The following is a 20,461-nucleotide window of genomic DNA, read 5'->3' on the forward strand; positions in this document are numbered from 1 at the left end:
CGCACAAAACGCGCTGCTAGGAGCTGCATTCTGCAAAGGGAAACTGGGCTCGGGGAACAAACCTCAGCCCCGATGCGGCTTGGCTCAGGAGCGCAGCGCCTGCCTGGTTCTCACCTAGCCCTAGGCTCCCCATAGGGCCAGGGAGGGTCTGGGCTGCCTCTGGCTCCGTGGGCACTGCTGCTTGGCTGGTGGTCTCCGCCGCTGGAAACCCACTCCAAACGTCTTCTCCTTCGCAGAGAAGGCTGATTTGGCCTGAAGAAGCCCTGTGTGCACTGGCCCTAGCAACCCCCCCAGAGCCAGCTCGGGAGGGCCCCACCTAGGGCCTAGCTCCGAAACCGCACAAAACGCGCTGCTAGGAGCTGCATTCTGCAAAGGGAAACTGGGCTCGGGGAACAAACCTCAGCCCCGATGCGGCTTGGCTCAGGAGCGCAGCGCCTGCCTGGTTCTCACCTAGCCCTAGGCTCCCCATAGGGCCAGGGAGGGTCTGAGCTGCCTCTGGCTCCGTGGGCACTGCTGCTTGGCTGGTGGTCTCCGCCGCTGGAAACCCACTCCAAACGTCTTCTCCTTCGCGGAGAAGGCTGATTTGGCCTGAAGAAGCCCTGTGTGCACTGGCCCTAGCAACCCCCCCAGAGCCAGCTCGGGAGGGCCCCACCTAGGGCCTAGCTCCGAAACCGCACAAAACGCGCTGCTAGGAGCTGCATTCTGCAAAGGGAAACTGGGCTCGGGGAACAAACCTCAGCCCCGATGCGGCTTGGCTCAGGAGCGCAGCGCCTGCCTGGTTCTCACCTAGCCCTAGGCTCCCCATAGGGCCAGGGAGGGTCTGGGCTGCCTCTGGCTCCGTGGGCACTGCTGCTTGGCTGGTGGTCTCCGCCGCTGGAAACCCACTCCAAACGTCTTCTCCTTCGCGGAGAAGGCTGATTTGGCCTGAAGAAGCCCTGTGTGCACTGGCCCTAGCAACCCCCCCAGAGCCAGCTCGGGAGGGCCCCACCTAGGGCCTAGCTCCGAAACCGCACAAAACGCGCTGCTAGGAGCTGCATTCTGCAAAGGGAAACTGGGCTCGGGGAACAAACCTCAGCCCCGATGCGGCTTGGCTCAGGAGCGCAGCGCCTGCCTGCTTCTCACCTAGCCCTAGGCTCCCCATAGGGCCAGGGAGGGTCTGGGCTGCCTCTGGCTCCGTGGGCACTGCTGCTTGGCTGGTGGTCTCCGCCGCTGGAAACCCACTCCAAACGTCGTCTCCTTCGCGGAGAAGGCTGATTTGGCCTGAAGAAGCCCTGTGTGCACTGGCCCTAGCAACCCCCCCAGAGCCAGCTCGGGAGGGCCCCACCTAGGGCCTAGCTCCGAAACCGCACAAAACGCGCTGCTAGGAGCTGCATTCTGCAAAGGGAAACTGGGCTCGGGGAACAAACCTCAGCCCCGATGCGGCTTGGTTCAGGAGCGCAGCGCCTGCCTGGTTCTCACCTAGCCCTAGGCTGCCCTTAGGGCCAGGGAGGGTCTGGGCTGCCTCTGGCTCCGTGGGCACTGCTGCTTGGCTGGTGGTCTCCGCCGCTGGAAACCCACTCCAAACGTCTTCTCCTTCGCGGAGAAGGCTGATTTGGCCTGAAGAAGCCCTGTGTGCACTGGCCCTAGCAACCCCCCCAGAGCCAGCTCGGGAGGGCCCCACCTAGGGCCTAGCTCCGAAACCGCACAAAACGCGCTGCTAGGAGCTGCATTCTGCAAAGGGAAACTGGGCTCGGGGAACAAACCTCAGCCCCGATGCGGCTTGGCTCAGGAGCGCAGCGCCTGCCTGGTTCTCACCTAGCCCTAGGCTCCCCATAGGGCCAGGGAGGGTCTGGGCTGCCTCTGGCTCCGTGGGCACTGCTGCTTGGCTGGTGGTCTCCGCCGCTGGAAACCCACTCCAAACGTCTTCTCCTTCGCGGAGAAGGCTGATTTGGCCTGAAGAAGCCCTGTGTGCACTGGCCCTAGCAACCCCCCCAGAGCCAGCTCGGGAGGGCCCCACCTAGGGCCTAGCTCCGAAACCGCACAAAACGCGCTGCTAGGAGCTGCATTCTGCAAAGGGAAACTGGGCTCGGGGAACAAACCTCAGCCCCGATGCGGCTTGGCTCAGGAGCGCAGCGCCTGCCTGGTTCTCACCTAGCCCTAGGCTCCCCATAGGGCCAGGGAGGGTCTGAGCTGCCTCTGGCTCCGTGGGCACTGCTGCTTGGCTGGTGGTCTCCGCCGCTGGAAACCCACTCCAAACGTCTTCTCCTTCGCGGAGAAGGCTGATTTGGCCTGAAGAAGCCCTGTGTGCACTGGCCCTAGCAACCCCCCCAGAGCCAGCTCGGGAGGGCCCCACCTAGGGCCTAGCTCCGAAACCGCACAAAACGCGCTGCTAGGAGCTGCATTCTGCAAAGGGAAACTGGGCTCGGGGAACAAACCTCAGCCCCGATGCGGCTTGGCTCAGGAGCGCAGCGCCTGCCTGGTTCTCACCTAGCCCTAGGCTGCCCATAGGGCCAGGGAGGGTCTGGGCTGCCTCTGGCTCCGTGGGCACTGCTGCTTGGCTGGTGGTCTCCGCCGCTGGAAACCCACTCCAAACGTCTTCTCCTTCGCGGAGAAGGCTGATTTGGCCTGAAGAAGCCCTGTGTGCACTGGCCCTAGCAACCCCCCCAGAGCCAGCTCGGGAGGGCCCCACCTAGGGCCTAGCTCCGAAACCGCACAAAACGCGCTGCTAGGAGCTGCATTCTGCAAAGGGAAACTGGGCTCGGGGAACAAACCTCAGCCCCGATGCGGCTTGGCTCAGGAGCGCAGCGCCTGCCTGGTTCTCACCTAGCCCTAGGCTCCCCATAGGGCCAGGGAGGGTCTGGGCTGCCTCTGGCTCCGTGGGCACTGCTGCTTGGCTGGTGGTCTCCGCCGCTGGAAACCCACTCCAAACGTCTTCTCCTTCGCGGAGAAGGCTGATTTGGCCTGAAGAAGCCCTGTGTGCACTGGCCCTAGCAACCCCCCCAGAGCCAGCTCGGGAGGGCCCCACCTAGGGCCTAGCTCCGAAACCGCACAAAACGCGCTGCTAGGAGCTGCATTCTGCAAAGGGAAACTGGGCTCGGGGAACAAACCTCAGCCCCGATGCGGCTTGGCTCAGGAGCGCAGCGCCTGCCTGGTTCTCACCTAGCCCTAGGCTCCCCATAGGGCCAGGGAGGGTCTGGGCTGCCTCTGGCTCCGTGGGCACTGCTGCTTGGCTGGTGGTCTCCGCCGCTGGAAACCCACTCCAAACGTCTTCTCCTTCGCGGAGAAGGCTGATTTGGCCTGAAGAAGCCCTGTGTGCACTGGCCCTAGCAACCCCCCCAGAGCCAGCTCGGGAGGGCCCCACCTAGGGCCTAGCTCCGAAACCGCACAAAACGCGCTGCTAGGAGCTGCATTCTGCAAAGGGAAACTGGGCTCGGGGAACAAACCTCAGCCCCGATGCGGCTTGGCTCAGGAGCGCAGCGCCTGCCTGGTTCTCACCTAGCCCTAGGCTCCCCATAGGGCCAGGGAGGGTCTGGGCTGCCTCTGGCTCCGTGGGCACTGCTGCTTGGCTGGTGGTCTCCGCCGCTGGAAACCCACTCCAAACGTCGTCTCCTTCGTGGAGAAGGCTGATTTGGCCTGAAGAAGCCCTGTGTGCACTGGCCCTAGCAACCCCCCCAGAGCCAGCTCGGGAGGGCCCCACCTAGGGCCTAGCTCCGAAACCGCACAAAACGCGCTGCTAGGAGCTGCATTCTGCAAAGGGAAACTGGGCTCGGGGAACAAACCTCAGCCCCGATGCGGCTTGGCTCAGGAGCGCAGCGCCTGCCTGGTTCTCACCTAGCCCTAGGCTGCCCATAGGGCCAGGGAGGGTCTGGGCTGCCTCTGGCTCCGTGGGCACTGCTGCTTGGCTGGTGGTCTCCGCCGCTGGAAACCCACTCCAAACGTCTTCTCCTTCGCGGAGAAGGCTGATTTGGCCTGAAGAAGCCCTGTGTGCACTGGCCCTAGCAACCCCCCCAGAGCCAGCTCGGGAGGGCCCCACCTAGGGCCTAGCTCCGAAACCGCACAAAACGCGCTGCTAGGAGCTGCATTCTGCAAAGGGAAACTGGGCTCGGGGAACAAACCTCAGCCCCGATGCGGCTTGGCTCAGGAGCGCAGCGCCTGCCTGGTTCTCACCTAGCCCTAGGCTGCCCATAGGGCCAGGGAGGGTCTGGGCTGCCTCTGGCTCCGTGGGCACTGCTGCTTGGCTGGTGGTCTCCGCCGCTGGAAACCCACTCCAAACGTCTTCTCCTTCGCGGAGAAGGCTGATTTGGCCTGAAGAAGCCCTGTGTGCACTGGCCCTAGCAACCCCCCCAGAGCCAGCTCGGGAGGGCCCCACCTAGGGCCTAGCTCCGAAACCGCACAAAACGCGCTGCTAGGAGCTGCATTCTGCAAAGGGAAACTGGGCTCGGGGAACAAACCTCAGCCCCGATGCGGCTTGGCTCAGGAGCGCAGCGCCTGCCTGGTTCTCACCTAGCCCTAGGCTCCCCATAGGGCCAGGGAGGGTCTGGGCTGCCTCTGGCTCCGTGGGCACTGCTGCTTGGCTGGTGGTCTCCGCCGCTGGAAACCCACTCCAAACGTCTTCTCCTTCGCGGAGAAGGCTGATTTGGCCTGAAGAAGCCCTGTGTGCACTGGCCCTAGCAACCCCCCCAGAGCCAGCTCGGGAGGGCCCCACCTAGGGCCTAGCTCCGAAACCGCACAAAACGCGCTGCTAGGAGCTGCATTCTGCAAAGGGAAACTGGGCTCGGGGAACAAACCTCAGCCCCGATGCGGCTTGGCTCAGGAGCGCAGCGCCTGCCTGGTTCTCACCTAGCCCTAGGCTGCCCATAGGGCCAGGGAGGGTCTGGGCTGCCTCTGGCTCCGTGGGCACTGCTGCTTGGCTGGTGGTCTCCGCCGCTGGAAACCCACTCCAAACGTCTTCTCCTTCGCGGAGAAGGCTGATTTGGCCTGAAGAAGCCCTGTGTGCACTGGCCCTAGCAACCCCCCCAGAGCCAGCTCGGGAGGGCCCCACCTAGGGCCTAGCTCCGAAACCGCACAAAACGCGCTGCTAGGAGCTGCATTCTGCAAAGGGAAACTGGGCTCGGGGAACAAACCTCAGCCCCGATGCGGCTTGGCTCAGGAGCGCAGCGCCTGCCTGGTTCTCACCTAGCCCTAGGCTCCCCATAGGGCCAGGGAGGGTCTGGGCTGCCTCTGGCTCCGTGGGCACTGCTGCTTGGCTGGTGGTCTCCGCCGCTGGAAACCCACTCCAAACGTCTTCTCCTTCGCGGAGAAGGCTGATTTGGCCTGAAGAAGCCCTGTGTGCACTGGCCCTAGCAACCCCCCCAGAGCCAGCTCGGGAGGGCCCCACCTAGGGCCTAGCTCCGAAACCGCACAAAACGCGCTGCTAGGAGCTGCATTCTGCAAAGGGAAACTGGGCTCGGGGAACAAACCTCAGCCCCGATGCGGCTTGGCTCAGGAGCGCAGCGCCTGCCTGGTTCTCACCTAGCCCTAGGCTGCCCATAGGGCCAGGGAGGGTCTGGGCTGCCTCTGGCTCCGTGGGCACTGCTGCTTGGCTGGTGGTCTCCGCCGCTGGAAACCCACTCCAAACGTCGTCTCCTTCGCGGAGAAGGCTGATTTGGCCTGAAGAAGCCCTGTGTGCACTGGCCCTAGCAACCCCCCCAGAGCCAGCTCGGGAGGGCCCCACCTAGGGCCTAGCTCCGAAACCGCACAAAACGCGCTGCTAGGAGCTGCATTCTGCAAAGGGAAACTGGGCTCGGGGAACAAACCTCAGCCCCGATGCGGCTTGGCTCAGGAGCGCAGCGCCTGCCTGGTTCTCACCTAGCCCTAGGCTCCCCATAGGGCCAGGGAGGGTCTGGGCTGCCTCTGGCTCCGTGGGCACTGCTGCTTGGCTGGTGGTCTCCGCCGCTGGAAACCCACTCCAAACGTCTTCTCCTTCGCGGAGAAGGCTGATTTGGCCTGAAGAAGCCCTGTGTGCACTGGCCCTAGCAACCCCCCCAGAGCCAGCTCGGGAGGGCCCCACCTAGGGCCTAGCTCCGAAACCGCACAAAACGCGCTGCTAGGAGCTGCATTCTGCAAAGGGAAACTGGGCTCGGGGAACAAACCTCAGCCCCGATGCGGCTTGGCTCAGGAGCGCAGCGCCTGCCTGGTTCTCACCTAGCCCTAGGCTGCCCATAGGGCCAGGGAGGGTCTGGGCTGCCTCTGGCTCCGTGGGCACTGCTGCTTGGCTGGTGGTCTCCGCCGCTGGAAACCCACTCCAAACGTCTTCTCCTTCGCGGAGAAGGCTGATTTGGCCTGAAGAAGCCCTGTGTGCACTGGCCCTAGCAACCCCCCCAGAGCCAGCTCGGGAGGGCCCCACCTAGGGCCTAGCTCCGAAACCACACAAAACGCGCTGCTAGGAGCTGCATTCTGCAAAGGGAAACTGGGCTCGGGGAACAAACCTCAGCCCCGATGCGGCTTGGCTCAGGAGCGCAGCGCCTGCCTGCTTCTCACCTAGCCCTAGGCTCCCCATAGGGCCAGGGAGGGTCTGGGCTGCCTCTGGCTCCGTGGGCACTGCTGCTTGGCTGGTGGTCTCCGCCGCTGGAAACCCACTCCAAACGTCTTCTCCTTCGCGGAGAAGGCTGATTTGGCCTGAAGAAGCCCTGTGTGCACTGGCCCTAGCAACCCCCCCAGAGCCAGCTCGGGAGGGCCCCACCTAGGGCCTAGCTCCGAAACCGCACAAAACGCGCTGCTAGGAGCTGCATTCTGCAAAGGGAAACTGGGCTCGGGGAACAAACCTCAGCCCCGATGCGGCTTGGCTCAGGAGCGCAGCGCCTGCCTGGTTCTCACCTAGCCCTAGGCTCCCCATAGGGCCAGGGAGGGTCTGGGCTGCCTCTGGCTCCGTGGGCACTGCTGCTTGGCTGGTGGTCTCCGCCGCTGGAAACCCACTCCAAACGTCTTCTCCTTCGCGGAGAAGGCTGATTTGGCCTGAAGAAGCCCTGTGTGCACTGGCCCTAGCAACCCCCCCAGAGCCAGCTCGGGAGGGCCCCACCTAGGGCCTAGCTCCGAAACCGCACAAAACGCGCTGCTAGGAGCTGCATTCTGCAAAGGGAAACTGGGCTCGGGGAACAAACCTCAGCCCCGATGCGGCTTGGCTCAGGAGCGCAGCGCCTGCCTGGTTCTCACCTAGCCCTAGGCTCCCCATAGGGCCAGGGAGGGTCTGGGCTGCCTCTGGCTCCGTGGGCACTGCTGCTTGGCTGGTGGTCTCCGCCGCTGGAAACCCACTCCAAACGTCTTCTCCTTCGCGGAGAAGGCTGATTTGGCCTGAAGAAGCCCTGTGTGCACTGGCCCTAGCAACCCCCCCAGAGCCAGCTCGGGAGGGCCCCACCTAGGGCCTAGCTCCGAAACCGCACAAAACGCGCTGCTAGGAGCTGCATTCTGCAAAGGGAAACTGGGCTCGGGGAACAAACCTCAGCCCCGATGCGGCTTGGCTCAGGAGCGCAGCGCCTGCCTGGTTCTCACCTAGCCCTAGGCTCCCCATAGGGCCAGGGAGGGTCTGGGCTGCCTCTGGCTCCGTGGGCACTGCTGCTTGGCTGGTGGTCTCCGCCGCTGGAAACCCACTCCAAACGTCTTCTCCTTCGCGGAGAAGGCTGATTTGGCCTGAAGAAGCCCTGTGTGCACTGGCCCTAGCAACCCCCCCAGAGCCAGCTCGGGAGGGCCCCACCTAGGGCCTAGCTCCGAAACCGCACAAAACGCGCTGCTAGGAGCTGCATTCTGCAAAGGGAAACTGGGCTCGGGGAACAAACCTCAGCCCCGATGCGGCTTGGCTCAGGAGCGCAGCGCCTGCCTGGTTCTCACCTAGCCCTAGGCTCCCCATAGGGCCAGGGAGGGTCTGGGCTGCCTCTGGCTCCGTGGGCACTGCTGCTTGGCTGGTGGTCTCCGCCGCTGGAAACCCACTCCAAACGTCTTCTCCTTCGCGGAGAAGGCTGATTTGGCCTGAAGAAGCCCTGTGTGCACTGGCCCTAGCAACCCCCCCAGAGCCAGCTCGGGAGGGCCCCACCTAGGGCCTAGCTCCGAAACCGCACAAAACGCGCTGCTAGGAGCTGCATTCTGCAAAGGGAAACTGGGCTCGGGGAACAAACCTCAGCCCCGATGCGGCTTGGCTCAGGAGCGCAGCGCCTGCCTGGTTCTCACCTAGCCCTAGGCTGCCCATAGGGCCAGGGAGGGTCTGGGCTGCCTCTGGCTCCGTGGGCACTGCTGCTTGGCTGGTGGTCTCCGCCGCTGGAAACCAACTCCAAACGTCTTCTCCTTCGCGGAGAAGGCTGATTTGGCCTGAAGAAGCCCTGTGTGCACTGGCCCTAGCAACCCCCCCAGAGCCAGCTCGGGAGGGCCCCACCTAGGGCCTAGCTCCGAAACCGCACAAAACGCGCTGCTAGGAGCTGCATTCTGCAAAGGGAAACTGGGCTCGGGGAACAAACCTCAGCCCCGATGCGGCTTGGCTCAGGAGCGCAGCGCCTGCCTGGTTCTCACCTAGCCCTAGGCTGCCCATAGGGCCAGGGAGGGTCTGGGCTGCCTCTGGCTCCGTGGGCACTGCTGCTTGGCTGGTGGTCTCCGCCGCTGGAAACCCACTCCAAACGTCTTCTCCTTCGCGGAGAAGGCTGATTTGGCCTGAAGAAGCCCTGTGTGCACTGGCCCTAGCAACCCCCCCAGAGCCAGCTCGGGAGGGCCCCACCTAGGGCCTAGCTCCGAAACCGCACAAAACGCGCTGCTAGGAGCTGCATTCTGCAAAGGGAAACTGGGCTCGGGGAACAAACCTCAGCCCCGATGCGGCTTGGCTCAGGAGCGCAGCGCCTGCCTGGTTCTCACCTAGCCCTAGGCTCCCCATAGGGCCAGGGAGGGTCTGGGCTGCCTCTGGCTCCGTGGGCACTGCTGCTTGGCTGGTGGTCTCCGCCGCTGGAAACCCACTCCAAACGTCTTCTCCTTCGCGGAGAAGGCTGATTTGGCCTGAAGAAGCCCTGTGTGCACTGGCCCTAGCAACCCCCCCAGAGCCAGCTCGGGAGGGCCCCACCTAGGGCCTAGCTCCGAAACCGCACAAAACGCGCTGCTAGGAGCTGCATTCTGCAAAGGGAAACTGGGCTCGGGGAACAAACCTCAGCCCCGATGCGGCTTGGCTCAGGAGCGCAGCGCCTGCCTGGTTCTCACCTAGCCCTAGGCTGCCCATAGGGCCAGGGAGGGTCTGGGCTGCCTCTGGCTCCGTGGGCACTGCTGCTTGGCTGGTGGTCTCCGCCGCTGGAAACCCACTCCAAACGTCGTCTCCTTCGCGGAGAAGGCTGATTTGGCCTGAAGAAGCCCTGTGTGCACTGGCCCTAGCAACCCCCCCAGAGCCAGCTCGGGAGGGCCCCACCTAGGGCCTAGCTCCGAAACCGCACAAAACGCGCTGCTAGGAGCTGCATTCTGCAAAGGGAAACTGGGCTCGGGGAACAAACCTCAGCCCCGATGCGGCTTGGCTCAGGAGCGCAGCGCCTGCCTGGTTCTCACCTAGCCCTAGGCTCCCCATAGGGCCAGGGAGGGTCTGGGCTGCCTCTGGCTCCGTGGGCACTGCTGCTTGGCTGGTGGTCTCCGCCGCTGGAAACCCACTCCAAACGTCTTCTCCTTCGCGGAGAAGGCTGATTTGGCCTGAAGAAGCCCTGTGTGCACTGGCCCTAGCAACCCCCCCAGAGCCAGCTCGGGAGGGCCCCACCTAGGGCCTAGCTCCGAAACCGCACAAAACGCGCTGCTAGGAGCTGCATTCTGCAAAGGGAAACTGGGCTCGGGGAACAAACCTCAGCCCCGATGCGGCTTGGCTCAGGAGCGCAGCGCCTGCCTGCTTCTCACCTAGCCCTAGGCTCCCCATAGGGCCAGGGAGGGTCTGGGCTGCCTCTGGCTCCGTGGGCACTGCTGCTTGGCTGGTGGTCTCCGCCGCTGGAAACCCACTCCAAACGTCGTCTCCTTCGCGGAGAAGGCTGATTTGGCCTGAAGAAGCCCTGTGTGCACTGGCCCTAGCAACCCCCCCAGAGCCAGCTCGGGAGGGCCCCACCTAGGGCCTAGCTCCGAAACCGCACAAAACGCGCTGCTAGGAGCTGCATTCTGCAAAGGGAAACTGGGCTCGGGGAACAAACCTCAGCCCCGATGCGGCTTGGCTCAGGAGCGCAGCGCCTGCCTGGTTCTCACCTAGCCCTAGGCTCCCCATAGGGCCAGGGAGGGTCTGGGCTGCCTCTGGCTCCGTGGGCACTGCTGCTTGGCTGGTGGTCTCCGCCGCTGGAAACCCACTCCAAACGTCTTCTCCTTCGCGGAGAAGGCTGATTTGGCCTGAAGAAGCCCTGTGTGCACTGGCCCTAGCAACCCCCCCAGAGCCAGCTCGGGAGGGCCCCACCTAGGGCCTAGCTCCGAAACCGCACAAAACGCGCTGCTAGGAGCTGCATTCTGCAAAGGGAAACTGGGCTCGGGGAACAAACCTCAGCCCCGATGCGGCTTGGCTCAGGAGCGCAGCGCCTGCCTGGTTCTCACCTAGCCCTAGGCTGCCCATAGGGCCAGGGAGGGTCTGGGCTGCCTCTGGCTCCGTGGGCACTGCTGCTTGGCTGGTGGTCTCCGCCGCTGGAAACCCACTCCAAACGTCTTCTCCTTCGCGGAGAAGGCTGATTTGGCCTGAAGAAGCCCTGTGTGCACTGGCCCTAGCAACCCCCCCAGAGCCAGCTCGGGAGGGCCCCACCTAGGGCCTAGCTCCGAAACCGCACAAAACGCGCTGCTAGGAGCTGCATTCTGCAAAGGGAAACTGGGCTCGGGGAACAAACCTCAGCCCCGATGCGGCTTGGCTCAGGAGCGCAGCGCCTGCCTGGTTCTCACCTAGCCCTAGGCTCCCCATAGGGCCAGGGAGGGTCTGGGCTGCCTCTGGCTCCGTGGGCACTGCTGCTTGGCTGGTGGTCTCCGCCGCTGGAAACCCACTCCAAACGTCTTCTCCTTCGCGGAGAAGGCTGATTTGGCCTGAAGAAGCCCTGTGTGCACTGGCCCTAGCAACCCCCCCATAGCCAGCTCGGGAGGGCCCCACCTAGGGCCTAGCTCCGAAACCGCACAAAACGCGCTGCTAGGAGCTGCATTCTGCAAAGGGAAACTGGGCTCGGGGAACAAACCTCAGCCCCGATGCGGCTTGGCTCAGGAGCGCAGCGCCTGCCTGGTTCTCACCTAGCCCTAGGCTGCCCATAGGGCCAGGGAGGGTCTGGGCTGCCTCTGGCTCCGTGGGCACTGCTGCTTGGCTGGTGGTCTCCGCCGCTGGAAACCAACTCCAAACGTCTTCTCCTTCGCGGAGAAGGCTGATTTGGCCTGAAGAAGCCCTGTGTGCACTGGCCCTAGCAACCCCCCCAGAGCCAGCTCGGGAGGGCCCCACCTAGGGCCTAGCTCCGAAACCGCACAAAACGCGCTGCTAGGAGCTGCATTCTGCAAAGGGAAACTGGGCTCGGGGAACAAACCTCAGCCCCGATGCGGCTTGGCTCAGGAGCGCAGCGCCTGCCTGCTTCTCACCTAGCCCTAGGCTGCCCATAGGGCCAGGGAGGGTCTGGGCTGCCTCTGGCTCCGTGGGCACTGCTGCTTGGCTGGTGGTCTCCGCCGCTGGAAACCAACTCCAAACGTCTTCTCCTTCGCGGAGAAGGCTGATTTGGCCTGAAGAAGCCCTGTGTGCACTGGCCCTAGCAACCCCCCCAGAGCCAGCTCGGGAGGGCCCCACCTAGGGCCTAGCTCCGAAACCGCACAAAACGCGCTGCTAGGAGCTGCATTCTGCAAAGGGAAACTGGGCTCGGGGAACAAACCTCAGCCCCGATGCGGCTTGGCTCAGGAGCGCAGCGCCTGCCTGGTTCTCACCTAGCCCTAGGCTGCCCATAGGGCCAGGGAGGGTCTGGGCTGCCTCTGGCTCCGTGGGCACTGCTGCTTGGCTGGTGGTCTCCGCCGCTGGAAACCAACTCCAAACGTCTTCTCCTTCGCGGAGAAGGCTGATTTGGCCTGAAGAAGCCCTGTGTGCACTGGCCCTAGCAACCCCCCCAGAGCCAGCTCGGGAGGGCCCCACCTAGGGCCTAGCTCCGAAACCGCACAAAACGCGCTGCTAGGAGCTGCATTCTGCAAAGGGAAACTGGGCTCGGGGAACAAACCTCAGCCCCGATGCGGCCTGGCTCAGGAGCGCAGCGCCTGCCTGGTTCTCACCTAGCCCTAGGCTCCCCACAGGGCCAGGGAGGGTCTGGGCTGCCTCTGGCTCCGTGGGCACTGCTGCTTGGCTGGTGGTCTCCGCCGCTGGAAACCAACTCCAAACGTCTTCTCCTTCGCGGAGAAGGCTGATTTGGCCTGAAGAAGCCCTGTGTGCACTGGCCCTAGCAACCCCCCCCAGAGCCAGCTCGGGAGGGCCCCACCTAGGGCCTAGCTCCGAAACCGCACAAAACGCGCTGCTAGGAGCTGCATTCTGCAAAGGGAAACTGGGCTCGGGGAACAAACCTCAGCCCCGATGCGGCTTGGCTCAGGAGCGCAGCGCCTGCCTGCTTCTCACCTAGCCCTAGGCTCCCCATAGGGCCAGGGAGGGTCTGGGCTGCCTCTGGCTCCGTGGGCACTGCTGCTTGGCTGGTGGTCTCCGCCGCTGGAAACCAACTCCAAACATCTTCTCCTTCGCGGAGAAGGCTGATTTGGCCTGAAGAAGCCCTGTGTGCACTGGCCCTAGCAACCCCCCCAGAGCCAGCTCGGGAGGGCCCCACCTAGGGCCTAGCTCCGAAACCGCACAAAACGCGCTGCTAGGAGCTGCATTCTGCAAAGGGAAACTGGGCTCGGGGAACAAACCTCAGCCCCGATGCGGCTTGGCTCAGGAGCGCAGCGCCTGCCTGGTTCTCACCTAGCCCTAGGCTGCCCATAGGGCCAGGGAGGGTCTGGGCTGCCTCTGGCTCCGTGGGCACTGCTGCTTGGCTGGTGGTCTCCGCCGCTGGAAACCCACTCCAAACGTCTTCTCCTTCGCGGAGAAGGCTGATTTGGCCTGAAGAAGCCCTGTGTGCACTGGCCCTAGCAACCCCCCCAGAGCCAGCTCGGGAGGGCCCCACCTAGGGCCTAGCTCCGAAACCGCACAAAACGCGCTGCTAGGAGCTGCATTCTGCAAAGGGAAACTGGGCTCGGGGAACAAACCTCAGCCCCGATGCGGCTTGGCTCAGGAGCGCAGCGCCTGCCTGGTTCTCACCTAGCCCTAGGCTCCCCATAGGGCCAGGGAGGGTCTGGGCTGCCTCTGGCTCCGTGGGCACTGCTGCTTGGCTGGTGGTCTCCGCCGCTGGAAACCAACTCCAAACGTCTTCTCCTTCGCGGAGAAGGCTGATTTGGCCTGAAGAAGCCCTGTGTGCACTGGCCCTAGCAACCCCCCCAGAGCCAGCTCGGGAGGGCCCCACCTAGGGCCTAGCTCCGAAACCGCACAAAACGCGCTGCTAGGAGCTGCATTCTGCAAAGGGAAACTGGGCTCGGGGAACAAACCTCAGCCCCGATGCGGCTTGGCTCAGGAGCGCAGCGCCTGCCTGGTTCTCACCTAGCCCTAGGCTCCCCATAGGGCCAGGGAGGGTCTGGGCTGCCTCTGGCTCCGTGGGCACTGCTGCTTGGCTGGTGGTCTCCGCCGCTGGAAACCCACTCCAAACGTCTTCTCCTTCGCGGAGAAGGCTGATTTGGCCTGAAGAAGCCCTGTGTGCACTGGCCCTAGCAACCCCCCCAGAGCCAGCTCGGGAGGGCCCCACCTAGGGCCTAGCTCCGAAACCGCACAAAACGCGCTGCTAGGAGCTGCATTCTGCAAAGGGAAACTGGGCTCGGGGAACAAACCTCAGCCCCGATGCGGCTTGGCTCAGGAGCGCAGCGCCTGCCTGGTTCTCACCTAGCCCTAGGCTCCCCATAGGGCCAGGGAGGGTCTGGGCTGCCTCTGGCTCCGTGGGCACTGCTGCTTGGCTGGTGGTCTCCGCCGCTGGAAACCCACTCCAAACGTCTTCTCCTTCGCGGAGAAGGCTGATTTGGCCTGAAGAAGCCCTGTGTGCACTGGCCCTAGCAACCCCCCCTGAGCCAGCTCGGGAGGGCCCCACCTAGGGCCTAGCTCCGAAACCGCACAAAACGCGCTGCTAGGAGCTGCATTCTGCAAAGGGAAACTGGGCTCGGGGAACAAACCTCAGCCCCGATGCGGCTTGGCTCAGGAGCGCAGCGCCTGCCTGCTTCTCACCTAGCCCTAGGCTCCCCATAGGGCCAGGGAGGGTCTGGGCTGCCTCTGGCTCCGTGGGCACTGCTGCTTGGCTGGTGGTCTCCGCCGCTGGAAACCAACTCCAAACGTCTTCTCCTTCGCGGAGAAGGCTGATTTGGCCTGAAGAAGCCCTGTGTGCACTGGCCCTAGCAACCCCCCCAGAGCCAGCTCGGGAGGGCCCCACCTAGGGCCTAGCTCCGAAACCGCACAAAACGCGCTGCTAGGAGCTGCATTCTGCAAAGGGAAACTGGGCTCGGGGAACAAACCTCAGCCCCGATGCGGCTTGGCTCAGGAGCGCAGCGCCTGCCTGGTTCTCACCTAGCCCTAGGCTGCCCATAGGGCCAGGGAGGGTCTGGGCTGCCTCTGGCTCCGTGGGCACTGCTGCTTGGCTGGTGGTCTCCGCCGCTGGAAACCAACTCCAAACGTCTTCTCCTTCGCGGAGAAGGCTGATTTGGCCTGAAGAAGCCCTGTGTGCACTGGCCCTAGCAACCCCCCCAGAGCCAGCTCGGGAGGGCCCCACCTAGGGCCTAGCTCCGAAACCGCACAAAACGCGCTGCTAGGAGCTGCATTCTGCAAAGGGAAACTGGGCTCGGGGAACAAACCTCAGCCCCGATGCGGCCTGGCTCAGGAGCGCAGCGCCTGCCTGGTTCTCACCTAGCCCTAGGCTCCCCACAGGGCCAGGGAGGGTCTGGGCTGCCTCTGGCTCCGTGGGCACTGCTGCTTGGCTGGTGGTCTCCGCCGCTGGAAACCAACTCCAAACGTCTTCTCCTTCACAGAGAAGGCTGATTTGGCCTGAAGAAGCCCTGTGTGCACTGGCCCTAGCAACTCCCCATAGCCAGCTCGGGAGGGCGGCACCTAGGGCCGAGCTCCGAAACGGCACGAAACGCGCTTCGAGGAGCGGCATTCTGCAAAGGGAAACTGGGCTCGGGGGACAAACCTCAGACCCAATGCGGCTTGGCTCAGGATCCCAGCGCTTGCCTCGTTCTAAGCTAGCCCTCGGCTCTCCATAGGGCCAAAGAGGGTCTGGGCTGCCTCTGGCTCCGTGGGCACTGCTGCTTGGCTGGTGGTCTCAGCCGCTGGAAACCAACTCCAAACGTCTTCTCCTTCGCGGAGAAGGCTGATTTGGCCTGAAGAAGCCCTGTGTACACTGGCCCTAGCAACTCCCCCATAGCCAGCTCGGGAGGGCCCACCTAGGGCCGAGCTCCTAAAGGGCACGAAACGCGCTTCGAGGAGCTGCATTCTGCAAAGGGAAACTGGGCTCGGGGAACAAACCTCAGCCCCGATGCGGCTCGGCTCAGTATCCCAGCCCTTGCCTCGTTCTCACCTAGCCCTCGGCTCCCCCTATGGCCAAGGAGGGTCTGGGCTGCCTCTGGCTCCGTGGCACTGCCGCTTGGATGGTGGTTTCCGCTTCTGGAAACCAACTCCAAACGTCTTCTCCTTCGCGGAGAAGGCTGATTTGACCTGAAGAAGCCCTGTGTGCACTGGCCCTAGCAACTCCCCCATAGCCAGCTCGGGAGGGCCCACCTAGCGCCGAGCTCCTAAAGGGCACGAAACGCGCTTCGAGGAGCTGCATTCTGCAAAGGGAAACTGGGCTCGGGGACCAATCCTCAGCCCCGATGCGGCTTGGCTCAGGATCCCAGCGCTTGCCTCGTTCTCACCAATTCCTCGGCTCCCCATAGGGCCAAGGAGGGTCTGGGCTGCCTCTGGCTCCAAGGGCACTGCTGCTTGGCTGGTGGTCTCCGCCGCTGGAAACCAACTCCAAACGTCTTCTCCTTCACAGAGAAGGCTGATTTGGCCTGAAGAAGCCCTGTGTGCACTGGCCCTAGCAACTCCCCATAGCCAGCTCGGGAGGGCCGCACCTAGGGCCGAGCTGCGAAACGGCACGAAACGCGCTTCGAGGAGCGGCATTCTGCAAAGGGAAACTGCGCTCGGGGGACAAACCTCAGACCCAATGCGGCTTGGCTCAGGATCCCAGCGCTTGCCTCGTTCTAAGCTAGCCCTCGGCTCTCCATAGGGCCAAAGAGGGTCTGGGCTGCCTCTGGCTCCGTGGGCACTGCTGCTTGGCTGGTGGTCTCCGCCGCTGGAAACCAACTCCAAACGTCTTCTCCTTCGCGGAGAAGGCTGATTTGGCCTGAAGAAGCCCTGTGTACACTGGCCCTAGCAACCCCCCCATAGCAAGCTCGGGAGGGCCCTACCTAGGGCCTAGCTCCGAAAAGGCTCAAAACGCGCTTCTAGGAGCTGCATTCTGCAAAGGGAAACTGGGCTCGGGGAACAAACCTCAGCCCCGATGCGGCTTGGCTCAGGATCCCAGCGCTTGCCTCGTTCTCACCTCGCCCTCGGCTCCTCCTAGGCCCAAGGAGGGTCTGGGCTGCCTCTGGCTCCGTGGGCATTGCTGCTTGGCTGGTGGTCTCCGCCGCTGGAAACCAACTCCAAACGTCTTCTCCTTCGCGGAGAAGCCTGATTTGGCCTGAAGAAGCCCTGTGTGCACTGGCCCTAGCAACTCCCCCATAGCCAGCTCGGGAGTGCCCACCTAGGGCCGAGCTCCGAAAGGGCAGGAAACGCGCTTCTAGGAGCTGCATTCTGCAAAGGGAAACTGGGCTCGGGGAACAACCCTCAGCCCCGATGCGGCTTGGCTCAGGATCCCAGCGCTTGCCTAGTTCTCACCTAGCCCTCGGCTCCTCCTAGGCCCAAGGAGGTTCTGGGCTGCCTCTGGCTCCGTGGGCACTGCTGCTTGGCTGGTGGTCTCCGCAGCTGGAAACAAACTCCAAACGTCTTCTCCTTCGCGGAGAAGGCTGATTTAGCCTGAAGAAGCCCTGTGTACACTGGCCCTAGCAACCCCCCCATAGCCAGCTCGGGAGGGCCCTACCTAGGGCCTAGCTCCGAAAAGGCTCAAAACGCGCTTCTAGGAGCTGCATTCTGCAAAGGGAAACTGGGCTCGGGGAACAAACCTCAACCCCGATGCGGCTTGGCTCCGGATCCCAGCGCTTGCCTCGTTCTCACCTAGCCCTCGGTTCCCCCTAGGCCCAAGGAAGGTCTGGGCTGCCTCTGGCTCCGTGGCACTTCCGCTTGGCTGGTGGATTCCGCTGCCGGAAACCAACTCCAAACGTCTTCTCCTTCGTGGAGAAGGCTGATTTGGCCTGAAGAAGCCCTGTGTGCACTGGCCCTAGCAACTCCCCCATAGCCAGCTCGGGAGGACCCCACCAAGGGCCTAGCTCCGAAACGGAACAAAACGCTCTTCTAAGAGCTGCATTCTGCAAAGGGAGACTCGGCTCGGGTAACAAACTCAGCCCCGATGCTGCTTGGCTCAGGAGCGCAGCGATTTCCTAGTTCTCACCTAGCCCTAGGCTCCCCATAGGGCCAAGGAGGGTCTGGGTGCCTCTGGCTCCGTGGGCACTGCTCCTTGGCTGGTGGTCTCCACAGCTGGAAACCAACTCCAAACGTCTTCTCCTTCGCGGAGAAGGCTGATTTGGCCTGAAGAAGCCCTGTGTGCACTGGCCCTTGCAACTACCCATAGCCAGCTCGGGAGGGCCCCACCTAGGGCCTAGCTCCGAAACCGCACAAAACGCGCTGCTAGGAGCTGCATTCTGCAAAGGGAAACTGGGCTCGGGGAACAAACCTCAGCCCCGATGCGGCTTGGCTCAGGAGCGCAGCGATTTCCTAGTTCTCACCTAGCCCTCGCTCCCCCTAGGGCCAAGGAAGGTCTGGGCTGCCTCTGGCTCCGTGGGCACTGCTGCTTGGCTGGTGGTCTCCGCCGCTGGAAACCAACTCCAAACGTCTTCTCCTTCGCGGAGAAGGCTGATTTGGCCTGAAGAAGCCCTGTGTGCACTGGCCCTAGCAACTCCCCCATAGCCAGCTGGGGAGGGCCCCACCTAGGGCCGAGAAAAGAAAGGGCACGAAACGCGCTTCGAGGAGCTGCATTCTGCAAAGGGAAACTGGGCTCGGGGAACAAACCTCAGCCCCGATGCGGCTTGGCTCAGGAGCGCAGCAATTGCCTCGTTCTCACCTAGCCCTCGGCTCCCCCTAGGCCCAAGGAGGGTCTGGGCTGCCTCTGGCTCCGTGGGCACTGCTGCTTGGCTGGTGATCTCCGCCGCTGGAAACCAATTCCAAACATCTTCTCCTTCACGGAGAAGGCTGATTTGGCCTGAAGAAGCCCTGTGTGCACTGGCCCTAGCAACTCCTCCATAGCCAGCTCGGGAGGACCCCACCAAGGGCCTAGCTCCGAAACGGCACAAAACGCTCTTCTATGAGCTGCATTCTGCAAAGGGAGACTGGGCTCGGGTAACAAACTCAGCCCCGATGCTGCTTGGCTCAGGAGCGCAGCGATTTCCTAGTTCTCACCTAGCCCTAGGCTCCCCATAGGGCCAAGGAGGGTCTGGGTGCCTCTGGCTCCGTGGGCACTGCTCCTTGGCTGGTGGTCTCCACAGCTGGAAACCAACTCCAAACGTCTTCTCCTTCGCGGAGAAGGCTGATTTGGCCTGAAGAAGCCCTGTGTGCACTGGCCCTTGCAACTCCCCATAGCCAGCTCGGGAGGGCCCCACCTAGGGCCTAGCTCCGAAACCGCACAAAACGCGCTGCTAGGAGCAGCATTCTGCAAAGGGAAACTGGGCTCGGGGAACAACCCTCAGCCCCGATGCGGCTTGGCTCAGGATCCCAGCCCTTGCCTAGTTCTCACCTAGCCCTCGGCTCCCCCTAGGGCCAAGGAGGGTCTGGGCTGCCTTTGGATCTGTTGGCACTGCTGCTTGGCTGGTGGTCTCCGCCGCTGGAAACCAACTCCAAACGTCTTCTCCTTCGCGGAGAAGCCTGATTTGGCCTGAAGAAGCCCTGTGTGCACTGGCCCTAGCAACTCCCCCATAGCCAGCTCGGGAGTGCCCACCTAGGGCCGAGCTCCGAAAGGGCAGGAAACGCGCTTCTAGGAGCTGCATTCTGCAAAGGGAAACTGGGCTCGGGGAACAACCCTCAGCCCCGATGCGGCTTGGCTCAGGATCCCAGCGCTTGCCTAGTTCTCACCTAGCCCTCGGCTCCTCCTAGGCCCAAGGAGGTTCTGGGCTGCCTCTGGCTCCGTGGGCACTGCTGCTTGGCTGGTGGTCTCCGCAGCTGGAAACAAACTCCAAACGTCTTCTCCTTCGCGGAGAAGGCTGATTTAGCCTGAAGAAGCCCTGTGTACACTGGCCCTAGCAACCCCCCCATAGCCAGCTCGGGAGGGCCCTACCTAGGGCCTAGCTCCGAAAAGGCTCAAAACGCGCTTCTAGGAGCTGCATTCTGCAAAGGGAAACTGGGCTCGGGGAACAAACCTCAACCCCGATGCGGCTTGGCTCCGGATCCCAGCGCTTGCCTCGTTCTCACCTAGCCCTCGGTTCCCCCTAGGCCCAAGGAAGGTCTGGGCTGCCTCTGGCTCCGTGGCACTTCCGCTTGGCTGGTGGTTTCCGCTGCCGGAAACCAACTCCAAACGTCTTCTCCTTCGTGGAGAAGGCTGATTTGGCCTGAAGAAGCCCTGTGTGCACTGGCCCTAGCAACTCCCCCATAGCCAGCTCGGGAGGACCCCACCAAGGGCCTAGCTCCGAAACGGAACAAAACGCTCTTCTAAGAGCTGCATTCTGCAAAGGGAGACTCGGCTCGGGTAACAAACTCAGCCCCGATGCTGCTTGGCTCAGGAGCGCAGCGATTTCCTAGTTCTCACCTAGCCCTAGGCTCCCCATAGGGCCAAGGAGGGTCTGGGTGCCTCTGGCTCCGTGGGCACTGCTCCTTGGCTGGTGGTCTCCACAGCTGGAAACCAACTCCAAACGTCTTCTCCTTCGCGGAGAAGGCTGATTTGGCCTGAAGAAGCCCTGTGTGCACTGGCCCTTGCAACTACCCATAGCCAGCTGGGGAGGGCCCCACCTAGGGCCGAGAAAAGAAACGGCACGAAACGCGCTTCGAGGAGCTGCATTCTGCAAAGGGAAACTGGGCTCGGGGAACAAACCTCAGCCCCGATGCGGCTCGGCTCAGTATCCCAGCCCTTGCCTCGTTCTCACCTAGCCCTCGGCTCCCCCTAGGGCCAGGGAGGGTCTGGGCTGCCTCTGGCTCCGTGGGCACTGCTGCTTGGCTGGTGGTCTCCGCCGCTGGAAACCCACTCCAAACGTCTTCTCCTTCGCGGAGAAGGCTGATTTGGCCTGAAGAAGCCCTGTGTGCACTGGCCCTAGCAACCCCCCCAGAGCCAGCTCGGGAGGGCCCCACCTA

The sequence above is a fragment of the Sus scrofa genome, chromosome 2 (assembly GCF_054392235.1).
Source record: "Sus scrofa isolate SSC_HxYL_T2T_F1_AM1 chromosome 2, Sscrofa_HxYL_maternal_Yorkshire_Landrace_v2.0, whole genome shotgun sequence".
Lineage (NCBI taxonomy): Eukaryota > Metazoa > Chordata > Mammalia > Artiodactyla > Suidae > Sus > Sus scrofa.